Source organism: Mytilus galloprovincialis, chromosome 12 (genome assembly GCF_965363235.1).
Source record: "Mytilus galloprovincialis chromosome 12, xbMytGall1.hap1.1, whole genome shotgun sequence".
Lineage (NCBI taxonomy): Eukaryota > Metazoa > Mollusca > Bivalvia > Mytilida > Mytilidae > Mytilus > Mytilus galloprovincialis.
The window spans coordinates 47,373,774-47,396,496 of NC_134849.1; the positions used below are offsets into that span (position 1 = coordinate 47,373,774).

The window sequence follows — 22,723 nt, forward strand, 5'->3', positions numbered from 1 at the left end:
TTGTTGTTCAGTTGATTATTTGGAGTTTTGAGATTTCAATATATTTTCTTCTTTCTTTATTCTGGATCTGGATACTATTAATATATTAATTCATTCTTTAACTTGCCTATAATATCGGATATATTTTAATTTTGGATATAATATACACAATATTCAAACTTGTTTTCTTGTAAGTATGTTTGAATCGAAGGAGTCGAATAAAAGTTTACTGGTATATTCATGTGCACGTATTCCTGCTATTGGCTTTCTCCTGGTTTAAATATTCATTCGATGAAATGTGATATCAGAAAAATGGAAAGTACTAGCTGCTGCCACGTACAAAGCTACTATATTTCGTTCCAGCTTCATGCTCTTGATTTTTATTCGTTGTTTCCTTCATAGATACAAGATGGAACATGTAGGTCTTGACATGTTAATACGAGGACTACGTTCAACGTTGAATTCATAAACTAAACAGTTTATAATACTGATAAGAAACAACAGTTTAAAATGATTTGTTGCTAATGCGTAGGGAAGATTTTTACTATTTGTCAATGCATTGGATATTTCGAATTTTGACAAATGGAAAAAATCTTCCCTACGTATCCGACTTTGAGAAACAAATTATCTTGTTTATGAATTCGGATATCTAATTGTCAATGTTTCCTTGTCAGGGTTTGTTTGAAAATCTACCTTTGTGACAAAAAGCTTCCTTTTTTTGAAATCGTGGAGGAGACAAAATATAAATGCAAGATAGTCAAATATTATGCAGATACGAGAAAACAATTATCATATCAACTAGATTAAATGACACAAATGAATATGTCTTTCATAATTTATACTAAGAAGGCACGCTCCACGAGAAATTGGTGGATTAGTTTTTAGTTGTTTCCTTTATGAATACAAGATTGAACATGTATGTCTTGTGATGTACGCATACGAGTTCTACGTTCAGCGTCGAATTCATAAAGAAAAGAGTTTAATCTATTTATTAAGGAATGACTGTAATATTTTTTCTGTCTATGAAGAAATAACATAAAAAATTTGGTGCACACTGAATAACGCGCGTAGCGGGTTATTTAACAGTGTGCACCACATTTTTTATGTTATTTCGAATAGACAGAAAAAATATTACAGTCATTTCTTATCATTTAATTCTAAATTCCATTTTAAACCGTAGAAAACCTTGAAAAAACGTTGATGACGTCACGGTCACATGACTAAATTATGTCTATGGTCTGATAACAAAATAACGTCGGCCAATCATAAGACGCGTTACATCCAAAATTAAATTATTAAGAAATATATCAATAGTTCAAAGCAGTTTTCTCCTTAGGTCATATACGTTTTCTTTTGGGTTTTGTTTTAACTTTCAAGTATACAACTGAAATATAGGCAGCAATTGTAAATTTCGGGAAATGTTGAGTAACATTTAGATAAACAACCAATAATAATCTAAAACGAAAAAAGTAGGCGGATATAGGTAAATAAAACAGAAACCCGACGACACGAAAGGAAAATTCATCTTTTCATGACTAACATTTATGGTTATGATAGTAGATATTAAATATAAAAATCTCAGAGAAATTCAGGTATTTGGTATGAAAGTGTTGAGAAGGAATCACGACGAACAAGCTGTGAATCTACAATCTATTGTTTCGAAAACATATAAGAATATAGAACTGAATGTATTTGGGCTCTTTTTAAAAAATGCTAACATTTTGATATAATTTAATTTTGGATGTAACGCGTCTTCTGATTGGCCGACGTTATTTTGTTATCAGACCATAGACATAATTTAGTCATGTGACCGTGACGTCATCAACGTTTTTTTCAAGGTTTTCTACGGTTTAAAATGGAATTTAGAATTAAATTATAAGAAATGACTGTAATATTTTTTCTGTCTATTCGAAATAACATAAAAAATGTGGTGCACACTGTTAAATAACCCGCTACGCGCGTTATTCAGTGTGCACCAAATTTTTTATGTTATTTCTTCATAGACAGAAAAAATATTACATTCCTTAAGTATAAAAATTACATCTATTGCAATATTAATGATACAAATTGCAAATTTTCAAATACTGTGCCTGCAAAAACTATCATAATTATCAATGTCCATGGATTTCTTGAATATATCTTCATTGTCTTACAGTCCTCTCAAATGTCCAACATGGTCACTAGTCAGTTTGGAAGAATTAAAGCCTCGATCTCGTTAATGCACTAAGACGTACGTATTGTGCAGCTGCAGATTTTTAATAGTTTGATCATGAATTACATTAACTGTCTTTTAATATCTTAAGATACGAGTTTTATTATGTAACTTTAAAAGATATGAATGAAAATTTGATATTCTCTGACAACTATTGCAGTGTTAGATTTAGAAATTAAATGGGTTTAAAAAATTCATAACTATTTAATTTCATAATCAACTAAACTGCATGATGAAATCTAAATTTATTTTGACAAGGGAGTCTATGTTAAATAAATAACTCAATTTCCTAGAACCCCATGGAGACACAACTGTAATTTTGGGTCTCGAATAATATAATGTTTTCATAAATGGGCGATGCACGTTTTTCACCTTAATTATAAATTTACTTATGTTATCAAATCGATCTTTGTCTGATCAAATTAGATATAAACTATGTACATAAATATCGGGAGCAAACAAGATCTCGATTAGATAGGGAACCCCTGTGACTGTCAGTCAAGGCAGTCATTTAGTGCTGTCAGTTTTTTGTCTAGATCTAGTACAATCAACTTGTAATTTCTAAAGCCAATAAACCCATGCCGTGGTTCTGTCTTGTTTCTCTATTTAGCGAGAACCCCTCGTGTAAAAATGGGTAATGTTGCTAATAAATGTATTGCAGAATTGAGAGTTTTACAATAATTATATTGGTTTGATTAAAATTTATGGAAAGCCGTACGGTGACTTATATTTGTTAATTTCTGTGTCATTTGGTCTCTTGTGGATAGTTGTCTCATTGGCAATCATACCACATCTTCATTATTTTATAAATCGCAACAATGAATGTCGGTTAAAATTTTTGACAATTTGCATGATAATTTATTTTAAGGGGGTCTAAAATGAACCGATTAAATGTTTGAAATTGTTATTGATTTGATATTAAAGTGTTCAATAATAGATTGATTCGATTTTTCGTCATTTGTTTTTTGCTTCTCGTCGAATTGTCTACAGCAATATTCAAGAATTTCTTTCAAAAACTTGCGATCCCTTGGTAAATAATTTTGTATTGCGTCCGATCATTTTTTTTAAATTTTATTTTCTTACGTTCAATTATTCATCATTATCATCAATTGCTTTTTATGCATATAGGAAAAATGATTTGACTACTAGCATATATATATATTATAATCGTTGTTGACTTTTTTAAATCGTATTGAAAACGTTTTTCACTCACATGGTATGGAATCTCGTGTTCCTTTCGATAATAAAAGGATCAAAATTGTAACATGATTTTTTTTGGTAGTTGCAACATCTGCATTTAGATTATCAGATAAAAATCGAAACGGTTATTAATTTATTATTTTTTTTTTAGTTTTTTCTGTGACTTAAAGGGAAACTTCGCAAAAAAATCAAAAATTGATATTATGTTCATTCTGTATAAAAATGCTCAAATTCATAGATATTAAAGTTTTATTCCGCTAGATAAGCGATCACCATCGATTTTAAATTTAGAGTATCAATTCTCTGCGATCCGCCATTTTGTCTTCTTTCCCGATTAATAAAAACGATATGTCTATAAACCACAAAGAAACAAAACTACAGTAACCGATGTAGTCGTAATTGCGTGTCGATATCTTGTCAATCGTACGGTTGTTTTATCCGACTAACTAACTTGATACGAAAAATATTCTTACTTTTTTTAAATTACCATGGTCTGTTGTTTTTAAACTGTTGATATTGGAATTAGGTGAAAAGTCAAAGTTGAAATCATAAATAAGTGTTCCGTGAAAATTGTTTTCGAAAATCTAATTTGTTCATAATTCTTTAAAGTAATAAACAAATATATTTTGATCTTCCCTCATCTGATCACCAGCATGGCTAAAGGTATTACTTCCAAAGGTATTGTGAGGGGTGTGAGGTGACACGTCCAGGTATTCAAGCGATTTCCTGTCGGGCTTGCAAGTTCATGCATCGTTTCACTTCTGCAGGTATTGATCAGTGTACACGGCTGATAACTTATAACTTTCCATTTTGAACTATCAGATGAATAATATACAACTCTGTCTTACTTGTCATTACTAAACTCATACGCTTGTTTATAAATAACATTTCTGGTGTAAAGAATATAATTCATAAACATATAAATAATACCCAAAAAATAAGATTTGATGAAATTAAAATCTATTTAAATATTTTTTCCAAGGGTGAATTTGGGAAAATGTAATATATAGTCATTGTCAATAGTGAAGGACAGATTGGAACAGACCAGAAATATTGATTTAAAAAAATGTACGCACTTGCCGACGATTCGTTTATACGACTGGATAGAAAGTTACGGAACTATAGCGCAATTTAAAATATATACATGTATACATTGAACATAAGAAAAAAACATATATTTTGAATAAATAGGGGTAAAAGTGTTGTAAATAGACTAGTCCACGTATGCCAACAGTATGTAATCATCGAATGTCGATAGACTATTGTATACCAGAAGAAGAGGAGAACCAATTTGATTTAAATACAGGTCGATGTATAACTTTTGCTTTGGTTCATTGAAGCTGTGGACCTAGTAAAATCACAGATTTATATTTCAATAAGATTGTTCTCGAACAAAGGAAGTAATTCGTCATCACAATTGTTATATATGCCACTGGACGAACACTAATTATCCCCAGGGAATGTGAATATTTTGCTGGGAAACTTTTGAGTATCAAAGTTTCAAATTAATTTCGGGATTTATTTTCTTTCTTGGTATTCAATAACAGAAAAAAGAATAAATTACTTGTTCGCTAAATAGGGGTATTCTTGTCAGATAAAAAGACTTTTAGTTATATTTAAAAAATAGGGAAATATGACATTAAATTGGTTCTGTCTTTTTTTTAAACATCGTTAAAAAGATGTGTGTCTAAGGTGAACGCCACAAGAACCCTGTAATACTAGTACGAGAGTATAGCATGTAAACATTCCTTCTCAATAATATGGTTGTATTGGAAATCTTTTCATACAGATTGACAACTCATTGTCCGATATGCATGTAATATTTGCCACATGACGCCCATAGTTCTTTCTACCATCATCATCTTATTCTGTGATATTGCTGTAAACATCGATGGTTCACACCCAAACAAAATGGGAGTAATGGACCTCCAGAGCTTCTCCGTGTTATACACTTGTGAAATATATAGACGAAATTTCTGTATTGAAATGAATCAACATCTCACAAACAGGATTTTCAAATAACGATTGTGAGTAATCACCTTACAAACCAATATAAACGTATGGCAAGATATAACCATGAAGGAATTTAGTTTTTGTCAGACGCAAGAACTCATCACTATATATATCATAAACGTATACGTATATATATGCATACAGTTTCAAATATTAAGAATTTAACAAGCGGTCGATGTTGATAGTCTGTTTTCTAACTGTTCAGAGTTAGACATGTCACTTGTTCATTCTTGGGAGCCTTCATATTCCCCGTCTAACGATGGGAACTCTTTCTGATTGTGTTGACTATAAATGCTTGTATGGTAATTCTGTCGTTTATCTGTACATTCAAGCGGTTGCATTTCCTCTCCTTTCCCAACAAACAAACGAACGAAACGCCACTAGTCTGATTTCTCTGGAGCTCGTCCTCAATGGCTCTTATACGTCAGGAAACTTACATGTATACTAATAGTATGAAATTCAAAACAGTGTAGCTGTGGCCATTGATTGACCCATCAAAATCATCCATTGACTGGGACAATTTACGTGAACGTTTGTCTGTAACAACCACTGTTCATGACGTACCTACGATAGACATTTAAACTGTGGGGTCACCAAAGGTTTCTTAACGCCTTTAATTATAAAATAATTCGAAAAATTAATCAGGAATAACCTTTGTGTTTTGATTTATATAATTGATATAAATCAAAATATCGTGTTATTTCTGATTAATTTTTCGAATTACTTAATTAGGTGTTGAGAACCTTTGGTGACCCCATAGTTTAAGTGTCTTTAAAAGTACATAGTGAGCATTGGTCGTTACATACAAACGTTCACCTAAATTGTCCCAGTCAATGAATGATTTTAATGTGTCAATCAATGGCCACAGCTACACTGTTTTGAATTTCATACTAATGATTGTTTCAAGAACAACGATGTATGGACGAACTATTATAAATTCGTCAATATCAGTTATGCATGACTAAAATATAACTTTTATTACAACTACTGTATTACTTATTTGGATTAATGACGGCTATCATGTTCAACATTGCACAAATATTATCATAGAATTTAAAAAAAATTCCTCAAAAATCCTCAAAAGAAATAATGCCTTAGCTTAGATAATTGATATTCTTTTCACAAAAAGTTCGTGTAAATGATTGTCAAATGAATTTAATTATGTAAGAATAAAATGTTAAAAAGAAACTAAAAAAAAATCATGCATGTTGTATGTTGTATTTTTTTGTCAATTAAAAACTTTAAAATTGCAATAGTTTTATTAGCATTTAAACACAGCCAGATTTGAATACAAGTTAAGAAATTCCGGTAAAGTCAATGATATCAAACAGATGTACAATGGTATATCAAATTGGGTAATATTGCATTTAGTTTTTATAAAAGATTAAAACTACTATTTTTTGCTTCATATTTGAATCTTTACGCCAATTGCCGCTAAGAAAGTAATCAAAAATTGTTTCCTTTTATTTTTATACACTTTCGGAATTACGAATCTGAATTTTATTTTCAATTAATTTACACAATTTAATTATTGTATCTTTATTCTCATCGTGTATTAAATCTTAGTGTATTAACATCGTGACAGCATACTCTTTCTAATCCTTTCTGTTTATCCTTTCCAAATAACAACATTTATATCTGTGTACGCTTGAACTCACACCTGCGGCTAAATAGCTACAAGGTAAACGAATTGACCTCAAGCCGAGAAATATACAGTGACCTTTACAAAATAATATACACACTCTGCTCACACATTAGTTGCATTGAAATGATTATCAAAACAATAACGGTAAATAGAACTGAAATATTTTCAGTTCAATATCAGTAAAAATGTTCAATAAATATTTTATGAAAAAAATCTCAACAATAATTAATTAAATTTATTCAAAAACATTTACTAGAGATAATTTTATAGGAGTTTAATTCAATCAATACAAAACGGTATATGCATATTCATTTTCGTTCATTCTTATATTGTGGTTCATAACTTCGACCATTCGTCAGCTGTGCGCTTTTAATTACGTATATTGTCGATAAGCTATAAGAGTTAAACAGATTTTATTTTTTCCCAGAATTCAATAAATCGGGCTAATACGTCACGACCCACTCGAGAATTCAACCAAAAAAGTTACAAATACTTGATTTTCTCCGTTATTACAAGGATTTGTATAGTAAGAAGGATTGGAATCTCGTGGGCTTTTGCATAGACTGTAGTATAATATCTTCTGCGGCGCGAGATTTTGTGAGATTACCCGTGATGCATCTGGAAAATGCTCAATGTGCCTTGATTAATGGCGGACATTAGCATCACCTAAACAAATTGACACCCGATATGTAAGTATTACAATCCATATCTATCAAATTTTATGCTTGAAATAAGAAGTTTAAAAGGGTTCTGGTGTAATTAATAACTTTTACGATCGCAATAAGAATACACGGCTCCATAGAATTAATTTGCATATTGACCGAAGTGACCTCACCCTATCCCGCCTATTGGGCGGTCCTATCATCATTTTCTATTTTTATACTCCTTCCTCAAAAAACGGAGATGAGTGATAAAATTTATATTTTCTGATAGATATATGATTTCTTCGTGTATTGAGTAAATTTCGGAGTGATTGATGCATTAGTTTTCCTATTTTTTTACGTTTCTTTGAGTTGATAACAACAAAAATGGCGTTCTGGAGCGAAAATGGGGGTGGCTTGGGAAAAATGAATAAAGTTCTTCAATTGGCCTAGATTAATGTTCAAACATGTTTACAAACGTAAAACATTGGTGATAAAGTGTATTGAAGAAAGCTCAAACCGCTAAATAAGGGAATTGTGATACTTTTCTGTCTTTAAACATCAATGTGGTTCTCAGATGAATCGCAATTTACCAGGCCTAAATTAGGAGGGGATCCAGTTGTCATAATAATCTGATACTTCCTGTTTATACCGAAATGAAATCGTTAAACCATGTGTTTCGACATAGTTTTACATCAATTTTAACTAGCCATGTTCCATAGAAAACTCCATAGATTTGCCTTTGCCGATGTGGAAAGGGACAATGCATGGATGGTAATATTTTCAAATGTTCAGCCCAGTGTTGAGGGGGGATAGGAGGGGTCATGATCCCGAAATCCCGGGCTTAAAAACACGAAATCCCGAGGTCCCGAATTTAAATAAATAAAAATCCCGGATCCCGAAATTCGAAATAAAGAATTCCCGGATCCCGAAGGGGAAAATCCCGAAATCCCGAGCTTAAAAACACCCGATCCCGGAGTCCCGATAAAGGTCCTATCCCCCCTCAGTGTTTACCAGCATCATGGTATTGTGATCGTACATTGTGTACAAATGAATGTACATTTTTACTGACATGAAAATAATGATACACCAACACAGCTCATCTACTTTAATGCCTTTAATGGTGTATGGGTAGTGCTGTTTTGGTCTTCATTATAAATCACTGCCCCCTTTTATTATGCATGTTATTATTATGGACTCCCTTCTTCTCTATCTGTTTATACCACATATCAAATGCATTACAAATTTAAGTCCAATTAATTATTATGCCTGTTAATTATGGCATTTTGCTAGGCTAAATAATGTTTTCCTGCAACAACTTTAAATCCAACAATGAAAGATGTTTTCCTGCAACGGTGTCAAAGCAAAAATCAAAATAGCCTTGGAAGATTTTTTCCTGCAACGGCGTCAAAGCAATTAATTAAAATAGGAAGACGTCATAATTTTTTTAAACCTGTGCATTACAAATGTACCTGAGCTTTATCTTTTCTAGACCGAACTGCTCTAAACTATACTTCAGTCAAGTCCAGTTATATATATAATATATAAAGGATATTCTGTTATCCAAAATATCTAACATTTATTCCTTTTATTGTTATTTTTGATTTTTTGTTTGTTTGCGACATCTTTTGATCCTACAATATTGCAAAATATTTTATTTTAAAACAATAGAAACATTGCTACAAATATAAATTATTCCTGAATTTGCATAAACCCATAGAAATCTAACATAAATTTTGCAAATATAATTGTTCGAGCAGAGATTTTGAGGTAGTATTGCTATTGTTAAGGACATATTTGATGTTGGAATTGTTTAAGCCATATGATATTGTATTATTATTGCCACATGTAACTATATTACACCTTTTTTTCAGTATTTTCCAAAATGCTCAAACTGGTGAATGTTAAGAAGAAAAGTCTAGGCACAAGGATTCAAGTCCCCAAAAAAGTCTAAGCAGTTGTGTGCAAACAGCAGTTGGCCATTCATGCACTAATCATGTGGACTAACATATATACATGATGTATATGGCATGCCTTCAAATAGAAATAGAAATACTAGTGTACAACTGAATGCCACCTTTGACCAGAACGCTCCTCTGAATATCATTTATGGAGGATATACCAGCAATCTTTCATTGGATCATTAACATTTAATCTCTTCTACCTAAACTTGAAAGCTACGCTTTGTGTGTAGGGAACTTTGATAGAGACTTGATAGATGATCATGTGATACCCGGGTTAAATTGGATTATTTCTATATTTTAATATAAAAATAAATCATTGAACATCTTCTTTTAAATTCTGTTACATGCCAGATTCATTTAATACTTCAAATCTGCTTGGTGTTGAGTGTATATTGACGATGTACATGTATGTGTAGTAAAATAAGCAAGGAGACATGGGATATGATTGAAATGAGCCAACTATCCATTCAATATCAAATGAAGATTTTAAAAACTAGTAGTCTACATGTACAATGATTGAATCAATGAATGTATGTCAATCACCATCAACAAAACCCATGCAGCATAGCAGTTCGATAAATATTATCACATGAAACCAACAGCCCATACATAATACATGCACAAAAAATTGATTTTATACCAAATTTGAAGTTAAGACATAAGAGTTAAGAGATGCGGGATGTGGTATGATTGCCAATGGAATGAGACTGCTCAGTTCACCAAAGAAACAAATGATGTTGATGTTAAAGCAATTATTCAATCTATTGTTATTTCTTATCTTGATAGACAAAAATTGTTTTACATGTATTATACAGTATATTCGTAATTATGAGCTATGAAATCAATACATGTACAAGGCAAAATTGTACAAAAAGTATCTTCTGTTAGACAATAACCATTTTATAGTTATCATGTACGTCTTAACAAAGACATTTATTGTAAAAATAGTTTTTATACCAAATTTGAAGTTAAGACCTAAGAGTAAAGAGATGTGGTATGATTGTCAATCGAATGAGACAGCTCAGTTCACCAAAGTTCAAATGATGTTGAAGTACCGGTAAGCAATTATTCAATCTTTCCTTGATAGACTAAAGTCAGTGTTGTACATGCATATTAGTAACTGTGCGCTATAAAGTCAATACAAGGCAAAATTGTACAAAAAGTATCTTCTGTTAGACAAGAAACATTTTAGTTATGTTTACAAAGACATTTATTGATAAATATCTATATACACTACAGTTTAGACCTACCAAGCATGAAAGTTACAAACAGAAAAGTATTACTTTTGTTTTAATACTTGATGTAAACTGCTGCTGCGTACCTCATATGAAAGTGTACCAATGTACAATCAGAAAAAGATAGTCTTCTTTGATATATGACAAGTCGCTCTATTCAAGTTAATTTCTGTATTATACGGCGTGAATAATACATAACCAGGAATAATTCCATGACTGACTACTTGAGAGGCCGTTATACATGTATGACATGTATGACAGAGAGCTGACACTATAAAATTGCCCTATCATGCCTATCAAATTCATGCACAAATTGATGAAAGTGCTCTGATAAGAAACAAAAGTGCATTTAAAGATGTAATGTAATGTAACACACTGGCTAACGTTTCTTTTATGCCTATATATGTTTATGATGATTGAAACCTGCTACAGTAACATGCAGAGGCAGTTTTATAGGGTTTACCAGTGGGCTCCCTCTGTAACAGTACTTGTTCCAAACTTATGATAATGACTAGCCACTATGTATATAAAACGCAATGCAGTAATTCGTCCTGAAATGTGTTGTCAGTTCTTTTTTGCCACAAAAAAATGTTTTGCACCTGTTTCCCCGAGATTGAAAGTTTTTGAAAGAGTTTCCGAAGATGCAAATTCGCATATAACTATAATGACATAATTTACAAGAATAAGATTTTTTTTAATTTCTTTGACAATTGACTGAAAATAAAAAATTACAGAAGTTAACATACAAACACATTGTCAACTGCCGTTATTCACATTGCATTACAATGTCCATCAAATAAAACAGTTAAATTATGCCTTTTCGTCAATTGAAACTTGAGTGAAAATCAATAATTATTACGTTTAAGAATGAATAAAGTCCTTAACCATTACAACATTGTCTATACGTGACAAAAATAAGAACACAACTCGATGCATGTGTACAAAAAATCCCGTTCCGATATCGTAAGTGACGAGTAGTAGTAGTAGTAATAGTGGCGAGTACCGAAGTCTCGCCGCGGAAGAGATTACGATAAACCGCGAGATTCCAATCCTTCTTACTATACAAATCCTTGGTTATTAGAAGGAATATAAATTTAAAACTTTGCAAATGTGTTTTTTATGTTAAGATGAACATAATTAGATGATAAGTAAAAAATCGCGGAATTTCCCTTTAAATAATATTGCTGTTTTGTTTTTTTTTAGGTCGAATAGTATATATACAATTTATGCACTAGCAACTGAATTGTCATGAGTAAGCAAGAGGTTAAAATTATTTAAAACACATGCACAACCAAAAAAGGTAGGTTTTAAGAAATTTATAGCCACTAAACTTCAAATGAAATATGCCCATTCGGATAAGGATTTGAAATTTGGAATCTTAGAAGATTTTATTATTTTTTTGTTTACATTGTACCATGAAGAAGGAAGTTCAGCCGAATAAAAACCCCGACTAAAATAAAGTATAGAATTACAATCAGGGAAGAAAAAATACAATGTAGGCATTCCCGCAAATTTCATGAAAAATTCAGCGTCTTACTTTCGTTTAATTTTCGTTAGAAACTCTAGCTTCTAAGATCGAATGCATTATATTAGTATATAAATTTGTGTTTTTCAGTATCGTTAGAATTAATGGTTCACTTTTTAAAGTAATTGAAATGCATTAAAAACCAATACAGTTAAAACAAATTTACTTTAAAAGTTTTGTAAGTTTTTAAGTTTTTGGTTTCTAGTTATTTTCGTTGCTTTCAATTATTATTTCTAATATTTTAATTTGTATACCTGTTATATGCTCAATTTCCTATCAAAGCAAATAAATGCCAAAAATGTCAAATCAAAAAGTCATCGTACATGAACCACGTATTTCAATATACTAACATACAATGCGCGTGACTTTCTATTTGTTTAAAGTAAATTTATTACCTTCGAAGCATTTCTCAATTTCGCGCCACAAACTAAAAACACATGTCAGCAATTATGTAAAGCGACACCCATCAAATTGCACATTAATTAAAACTGGTTCCTGTCCCTTTTCATTCCTCAACTCTGCTTATTAACCACAAAGTTCCCCAGGGAACAAGGTTACTGTTTTCTCGGCAAATTAACACGGCGCTTTAATAAGCAAACTTGTGAATTTAATGGGGAATTTAATCATCAAGAGATGATTTTATGTCGAGTTTATATATCTGGCTATTTATTTTATTAATGAGACGGAATCTGGTAACTTTCTCCATTTGTTGGCACTTTCATGAATGGTGTAGATTTAGTATGTTAGGTTTGTGTTCATTGTAGATTTTACCTATTCAAGTATCGATATTCGTTTCTATCAGATCTTTTCACATTTTTTACCTCTCTACAATACATTATAAAATCTTATAAAATTGTGCTATTTTTTTTTAGTGTATATCAAATATATAAAAAGAAACTTTAACTTGTTATTATTTTTTTACTTAGCATTTCACATTATGACTGCAAACAATTCAAAGTAAAACATATAAATACAGAGAAATCCTTGGTTGATAGCTAGATTATTTTAATTCATATGGTGTTAATATTTTTTCTATCTATTTACTTAAGTGTTGGTTGTTTATTTGTTGTTTTGTTTGTAAATCTAGTTTGGCACAATCTGTATGTTGCAAATGTTATTATTCATATCGAAAAAAATTCTTATTCTTAAATATTAAAGCGGCAATTAGAGCATAAAATAATGAATGACTACGAGTAAGATTGGTTCGAAAGAGACATTTGGTGTATTCATGCAGGACGAAAATCCTTGTTACAGCATTTTTGATACAGCAAAAGACTGAGGATAGCAAAATGCCTATAAATCGTACTTCCACAAAATGATCATTAATTCCTTAGTTTGTTTGAGCTAAATATCAAAGACACCACAGAAAGTCAATTATGACCAACGTTCCTCGTATAAAGTGACCAAGACAAATGGATTTTCTGGACAGTTTTACAACAAACGTTATAATTACCAGAATTATGTGTTAATTAACATCTTCACTCACAGCTTCAATAGATAATGATATTCTTTTCTTTGAAGAGTAAAACCTTTTAGATATGGAATATTTCATTCAAAAGATAAAGTTTTGAAGGCATGATAAGGATTTTAGGGATAATGAGCGTGTTAAGCTTTCAGAAATCTCTTGCGAAATGATACGAATTCATCATTCGCTCATAAATTATTTACAAAGTGGTCACTTTTGTCAGTTTTAATTTGGATGAAAATATAATTTATGGGTTGTGCTTGGTATAAACTAAGCATAAATATATCAAACAATGCTATTTTGGAAGATTTTGTAGACATGAATACTGTATGTATATTTTTGTTTCTTAAAGCTACATCGTATACTTGGAACGCGTTATTATCGACTTCTAGGAGTCGATATTAAGAATTGAACGATGGACAGTCAGTGCGTGAATTTTTCTTGCTACCTGATTGGAAGATATTACGAGACGTGAATAATCAAAGTTTATTGATTGGTTAGGACAATCCAAACCTAGTAAATGTCCTTCAATCCCGTAGAGTATCGGATTTGTCCTCTCTATTTTAGCAATTAGATTTTGCCTGGTCATTAATCATGCATATTCATGATATTGGTACACAGGTAACTTTTATCTACAAATAGTCGAATCTTCATGAGTTTCGTAAACAGCAACGTTAAACGATATATACGACTTCATAACGTGTGACCTCACGTGTGTGGTAAAATTTGTTGATGGATGCACGTTGCTATTCTAGTAAATGAATAAATCTACAAAGCGAGAGCACTTTCCATTTTCATCAGCTAAGAGTCGACTTAGCCCTTTTGAAAGGCTAATGCTTGTATTGTATATATTTGAATCCGTAATTCTTCGACTTTTTGCTTATCATGTCCGATTTAATTTCAATAATAAACAAGAACTGTCTTTTGATGAGGTAAATATGTGGTTTTATTGGCAAAATATTATTCACTGAGGCCAACGACCGGGCCGCAACGACCAATGTCACTATTCTTTGTTTCTTCAAAAAATCAATTAATTATAAAGATACGTAGATGTGGTATATGATTACCAACGAGACAACTCTCCACATGAGACCAAATAACACAGAAATTAACAACTATATATAGGTCAACGTACGGCCTTAAACAATGAGCAAACTCAGTATTGCTTAATCGGCTTTAAAAGGCCCCGAGGTTTACAAATATAAAACAATGTAAACGAGAAAACTAAGAGCCTTATTCAACAATATAATGAACGAAAAACAAATATTATACACAGCAACATACATCAACCACTGAATTACAGGCTCCTGACTTTGGACTTGTAAACTACATATTTACCGACACTTAATGATATGCAAACGATGCATTTAGATATTTGCATCTATGTGAGCATTGACAAATGATAGAGCAAAATTTATCTAAAAAAACAAAATTAAACAATGACATCTGGAAAAGAATTTTTCACATAACCTGTAACATGTATTTTTCAATATACCGGATTGAACGGTAGCTAGCCATTGGTCGCAATATCAAGGATTACAATTAAGATTTGATTCTATCACTGCATAAAAGAAAAGCCGGTATTGTTTCCACGGTTTAGGTTAACATGCCACAACACAAAATGTTTCGTATAACGTTTCATGTATCAAATGTTTATCACCGGTCATTATAAGTTTCATAACCTCTTATCAAAAATGTCAAGCATAAATTGTGTCCACTGTCAAAGATTGGCGCCGAAATCAAAATTTTATCTTAATCTTATTAACTAGAAATATATTTGTAAACGTACGTTAAATCATTCAACTCAGTAACAGCATTTTGCTTTCCTTACTATGTAAATCTTCCATCACAGCAGTCCAGTTTATTTACAGATATATATTGTTAGATGTCCAGCAAGTTATATGGCATACATTTAAATTTGTATATGTAAATGTGCCTCCAAACAATTCCTGAACTAGTATGCAGTCGATGAAAAAGAATCGAAGGCGCTTAATAACTGGCTTCGAGACGGTTTAAAAACATTGGGTTTCGAATGCTTATTAAAAAACATAAAAAAAAACCCGGTTGCATAGCATCTTTTTGACAGATTATAGAAAATGTCACATGTTTTTGAAACAATAAAAAGCAATCTAAAGCAACAACATAAAATAGTTAAAAAGATATATTTATATATATATATATATATGGTATTATTTCTTTTAAGGATTGTAGAATCAACCTTTGAGAAACCATCTTCCTAAATGTAGGTGTATCAATGGATCCTTGATTAGTTCTTTGGAACAAATATAATGTTTCTGTATCTTCAGGACATGTCTGAATACCTCAGGAAAATATGCTACAACAACAACAACAAACGATAATCATAAAGTTCTATCGAATATTTTCAAACTACCAGCGATCACCTTCTTCTTCTTAACCCTCTCATGCATGAAAGTGTAACGCAATACAATATGTATCTGTGTTCCATTTTCAGTCATTATATTATAAATCATGTGCATAAGTTATTCCTTTAAATTCTAGTGCTAAATTAACCTGTTCTGGTTTCCCTTTTTTCTCAAAACGACGACTGTTAAAATATCGTTTAATCTCCTTTAATATTTTATCATTGTTTTATCTTAATTCATTATAGAAAATCAGATGGAGAATAACACAAAATGATATTGGTAAAGGGTATTGACATGTCAAAAGTATCTTGTTGTAACCTGTTTTCAGGTAAATGTTTATAGAATTGACAATCACTAATGACCGTATGGTTTATGGCTTTCTCCGCCTAGTCAGTTACGCCAACTAACGACTAATTGTTTAAACTATCTAATAATCATGGCTAACTTGTCGTTCGTCTCGATAATTACTGATAGTATATCATAGTTATCAAGGTTCCAGATAATTGGACGTACATGTACCATTGTAATGATATTGGTACATAATCATGAAGTTAATTTTACATTAAGAATCTGATTTACGGTTTGTTTATATTTCGATATTAATTAGACCGGAAGATAAGGTGCGTCAATCAGTCAACAATGGCAGACAGATGACATCGGAAAGTGACGAGGGGTGTCGGACATCCAGCAATGTCCTTTCAAAAGCAAATATCGCTCGAATCAATTGGGTCTTAAACACAAATATCATGGCAATTTTTGCTTGTGGAATTTGTAACAAAAGAAAAATAAAGCAGAGACCAATAACTAAATCTAAAAAACAAGTTAGCGCTGTTCAGAAAACAAATATTAGCTTTACTTTTAGGAATTTTGGTCCTCAATGCTCTTCAACTTCGTACTTTATTTGGCCTTTTTAACTTTTTTGAATTCGAGCGTCACTGATGAGTCTTTTGTAGACGAAACGCGCGTCTGGCGTATACATTTAATTTAGTCCTGGTATCTATGATGAGTTTGTTTACCATTCTGAGTATTATTCCACGTTTTTAACTTCTGTACAGGTTAAATAATTGAATAAAAGAACATTATTGAACTAGAAAGATGGCTTTGGATTACTTTGTTTTTCTTATTATTTTAACATAATCGGTGGCTCTTTATAAAATACAACAGGAATGAAATCAATTATCAAGTTCTTAAAAAAGCAAGCTGTGACAATTTTTGTGAATTAGTATCTTTGCCGTTTCCTTGAAATATATATATAAGTGTCGTCTTTAAGTAAAAACAAAAACACAAACGTATAACCAAGTTAATTCGATATCTGTCAAACACGTATTTAGTGTGTAAAATATATCTATTTTAAAAGCATACTATGGTTCTCACTTTGTACAATCCACATGTTCTATCTTTTTAATCCTTAATTTAATACTGTGCTTAAACACCCAAGTAGACTCTTAAATGATAAAACAAATATTTTTAGAATATGTGCAATGTTAGTCTTGGTCGAATTGTACAGACATTGTCTTTTGAGTCTTTCTGGTAAGCAGCTGAGCTCAATCCATGTCTAATCCAAAGAGTTTTTTTTTTTTTTTTTTCAGAATATTTTATAAACGAAGTATAAATGCATGCATGGCTATTATGGGGTATGAAACCCTAAATATTTTTATACTAGAACTAAAAAATTTCCCTACAGAGTAGTGTATGTTGTTTTTGATGGTATATCAGTATGCACCATTTGGTGTGGAATAGAGAAAAACATTATTTGTACTTTGGTAAAACAAAATCTTGATCGACGATAACTTGTTTGACCTTTCTACTCTGCTTCATCCGCCTCCTTTTTGTATCTGAATTAAAAAAAAAATACGTTGTTTACACTACTTGACAACAGTCGTTTTCTATATTGCAAACTAAACTCAACTTTAAGAGATTGCTTATTTTTAAAGATTAATAATATAAATCCTGATTTTACAAATTATCATGCAACCACTTTTAAAGCTAAAACAACTTTTAAATCCTAATCTGAGCTTTTGACAGAAATTGGTGACTTTATAAAGCACTCTTTAGAATTGCGAAAATGAGGTCCATGTCCATCAAAGGTTACATTAATTACCATTTATAACTATGTTTTTTTTGTGTTTATATTTGTAATTCTTCACTGTCTGTATTAAATGTTGTATTTGTGTTTGCTTGAGCCATATGGGTGTATTTTGCAAATAAAAAATATTAATTAAAGCATCATTAAGATTATACTCTAATTCGGTACCAATTTTAGGACAAGTATTATGTATATTTTACCGGAACAAGTGTATTTGATACCATTTAACCCGTGCTTAATACTTAGTATTAATATGTCCATTATTTAACAGCATGGCTTCAACATGTGGCCCCTCTTCAGGTGTAGGGGAGCACACTTTTCTAGTATTCATTACACATTCAAAACATTTATATAATATGGCTTATCACTATTCTTCAGGGGGAGGTGTGATGTCAGAATAGTTTGAGAACTAAAATAGATTTCACTGACCTTGTATTATTATTTGAGTCAAATAATTTTTATAGAAAAAGATCATACTGAAATTGCGAATACTGCCTGAGGAACGATGTTAAACATGATTATAAAATGCAATACTGTATTAAAATTGGTTACATTGTGAATTTTCTAGTGAACTGTCAAATTTCTCATGCGTTCGTACGAAAATGGAGGAATAACCCCACTTCTGTTTTTACTGACCATAGTTAGTGGATTTTTAAAAGAATCTTGAAATATAAAAGGTCTTCAATTGCAATAAATATTCCAATGTAACATTTTATGCAGTTGTGCTTAACATTTTCGTTATACCTGATTTTTATACTAATGAATTCCATTAATATGTTTGCTTTTTTTGTTTTTGCTTTCTATGACGAGGACCTCAGGGAAGATTTGTTATAAAGCTAACTGTTCAATCATCTTAAAATGTTGTTGTTGTTGTAAAATGAAACCAGTTTAGACGTTTATACAGGAATTAACGTCAAATGACTAAATAAGTTTTAATCTATTTTTTAAAATTTTAAAATAAATGCAGTAAACCATTATACATTTAAATACATTTTATTACGAGGCTATTTTTTTTAATGAAAGTACCATACACATGTTAAATTTTTTTTCTCCAATTTTCGTGTAATCATAAAGCAGTATTTGATTTATTTAATTTTAGAAATTGAATTAAAGTAAATATAGTATTGTCTTTTTGTTTCCAATGAACATTCATCGGACATTATACATGGATAGATACTTGTATATATCACAGTATAACGCTCCTAATAAAATGCAAAATGTTTTAGTTCAAAACAACATTTTTACGGAAATGTTTTCTCCTACGTAAAAAGGTGTGCAGTGCTAATTCTGGTTTCCTTATTTTTCTTCCACTTCTAAAGATTCTTTTGATATGTCTAGTTATTATAATAAATATTATTTTCTCAGCAAGATATCTGTTGATTATTTGTGCCGTGGACATTTTTGATATGCGAGTAATTTGGCAACTGCTTTTTCATCCTGGTCAGCCTTGGTGTATCAAATGACCGGAAACATGTGAAGAAGCTAGTTAGTGCACCACAGCTGACACGTGTGTTTTGATAAATAAAGCAAACTCGTCTCGTAACAGTGGGAGCTTAAAACAGCATATTAATGCAATATCTGATTAAAGATTAGAATAGAAGAGAAAATATTCTTGCAATGTCCGCTGTCCATTGATGATTCCGTTTGTATATTTTTACGAATTCCTTAGTTACATTGATTAATGGGTATCAACTGAATCAAATTCTTTCTTAGAAGATTGATTTTTTCCTTATTGAAATATTTTCAAAAGTGTTATAGAATTTTTTTTTTTGAATTTTTTGAATTTTATATTTTTCGTAACAACTAAACGATTTATAAAATTGCAAATTGAAATAGTTCTAAAAAGTTCAAAAATAAAACCATTATATCCACCATCATACGGCATGAATGTAATAAGACAATAGTTGCAATTCAAATGATTAAATAAGTTTTAATCCTTTTTGGATACAGACCCAACTGTCATATGGGACTACAACAATTGAAACTCTCAACACGGTAACTATAGAGCTATGGTGTTCAGTTATGAGAAACTATAAAACTTGGCGGATTGTGCTATTTAGCGACAGTGAAAATGGAACCTTTTTTTCTCAAGAACCTTATTATAATGGTTTTAAACAAAAAGTGTCACTTGAAAATTCATATTTTAGGGCTCGCATATGCTTATAACTTTTAAATTAATCAGTTAGGGAGATTTTTTTTAAATTTTTTACCCTATGCTTTATTTCGGTGAGCTGTTTTCTTCGATATTTGATTTTTTTGTGGTCCACCCAGGTGAAAGCGTTTCTGAAATCTCATTTGGTATGCTACCTAATTCGAAGTAAGAAAGATGGACATATGTTAAACGAAATATGAATTTTTCAATTATGATTTTTCTAAGAATTACCATATAACGTTTTGCCTTTACAGTAGTTTTGAAAATATTTCTTTGTAAACACATTTAGATATATGAAATAAAAACAATGCAATTGCAGGATGTCTGTTTAAAAAAGTTCTAACGCATGCATTCATGAAAAAAATAATTGCATGTTTCAAAATGAGATACATGTAAGTTTTAGTTTGTATTTAAATGACGCGTTGTGAACCGTAAAACATCTGTTTGTGTAACTGTGTCTATTTCAAGCAATCCCAGAATGCATCAAACAAAAATTACAGGTATGAAATACGTGGAGTACGGCTCTGGACAACGAAATTAAAGAACCCTTGAACTCCAATCTGCTACAATATGAATTGGTTCCGCCTAATTTGTGATTAAAGAACTATTCTTATCAGTTGAACATCTGGGCATGCTTTCTAAGCCGTTTCTTCGTGTATATTGGCGAATTTCAATATTGAAAAGCATTATTTCATCATTCAATTTAGAATAGTTTCATGGATAACTTATTACATTATGGAATGTCTGCGTTTTAATGGTCGTGAGAATTATTGCTTTATAGTCAAGCAAATAAGCAAATCAAAATTTACATAGTCGACAATTTTCGCCTGTCTGATAAATTTTTTGAGTGTTTTATTAGATAGAAATTGTTTTGTATGAATGGGGAGACACGGTCACTATATGTATCATTTTAATCGTAGTTTTAAGTCCAATTTCCAGTTTTGTAGCGAATAAAAGTATATTCTGGAGAGAGGTGTCAAGCTAAAAATGTTAACCTAAATAATAATAACAGTTTTTTATTGTGACTGCATATTGAACAGATATGTGTCCAGAAGTCAAGCCGTTGGTCCGAGTCCTTTGTAACTGTATTATGGTGAATGATCGAAGGTCAATGCTAGACGTGGTTTAAATTATCTTCACAGATTAAGACAGTGTACATCCATGCAAATGTAAGAGTATGGAGCATTTTATATTGAAGCTTTAGTATACAATCAATTATGCATAAAAGGATTGTTGTTGAATAATGTATTTGGGTTATACATCAATAAGACTAGTATTCAGCCTGTGAAAAATTCACATATATGATGCCATTTATATACTCTCTCTTTTTTTTATTTCAACAGACACTTCACTTCATCTTACGGTTGCATAAAATAGTATGGACAGATGCCAAAACTGTTACATCTTAATTGTAACATGCATGAAAATACACAATACAGAAGAAAAATAAATGAGAATACATCTTTCTGTACTTTTTCAGTGCATTTATAAAAGTGCTTTAGGTATATAGTCCATCAGGATCTCCTCTTAAAGTATAATTGATTAATATCGTAGACAAGAATATATATTAACCATTCACCCCTTGTCTTTAAAATTTTGATTTGTCTTTGCTATATCAAACCCTGTTGAATTCATCAAGGAGAATTCACCAAACACCATGCATAGGCAGTTTGCAAACAGAATCAGGACTTAAAAACATTTCTGAACGAATTTTCTGTTAAAAATACTGGTCAGCTTCTGTTTTGACTTGTTTTGGGTTTTTTAAAACTTTTTTTAAATGTTATCGTCTTTCTAACTTACTGTATAATCAATTTCAATGACGTAAAGAATTGTCTATCAAATCCGTTGAAATTTGCAATCGGATTATAAATCAAATCAAGATCCTGATACTCTATATCGGTGTGAACATCCACGAATGCAAGATATAACAACGTCTGGAATTATGTCGTAAATGGGGTGGTAATGCTGATCGTGGTTCAACAAATGTTTAACAATGCGAATCAAACAGTCCAGTGATAAAGATCTTATTGATATCGCTTGCAATTCTGCTCCAGTTTCAAGGTCAAATGTATTTATCTCTACAATACCAATGTTTTCTGTTACAATTTCAAATATTCGTGATGTATATTTTTAATATCATTTTTCATGAAATGCTGTTCAGTTTCTCCTCTTGGTTTGACTTTTGTCAGGAATAAGCATGACACAGACGATACCACTATTCT

General features: G+C 31.1%; 1 long non-coding RNA gene across 1 annotated transcript in view; it reads left to right on the plus strand.

The window, feature by feature from the left end:
- LOC143054014 (uncharacterized) overlaps positions 1-22,723 on the plus strand; it is a 25,520-nt gene continuing 2,797 nt past the window's right edge. Inside the window, exons 1-3 of the long non-coding RNA XR_012971541.1 lie at positions 1-169; positions 2,135-2,209; positions 12,093-12,189. This is a non-coding gene — a long non-coding RNA (uncharacterized LOC143054014). The remainder of the gene's footprint in view (positions 170-2,134; positions 2,210-12,092; positions 12,190-22,723) is intronic.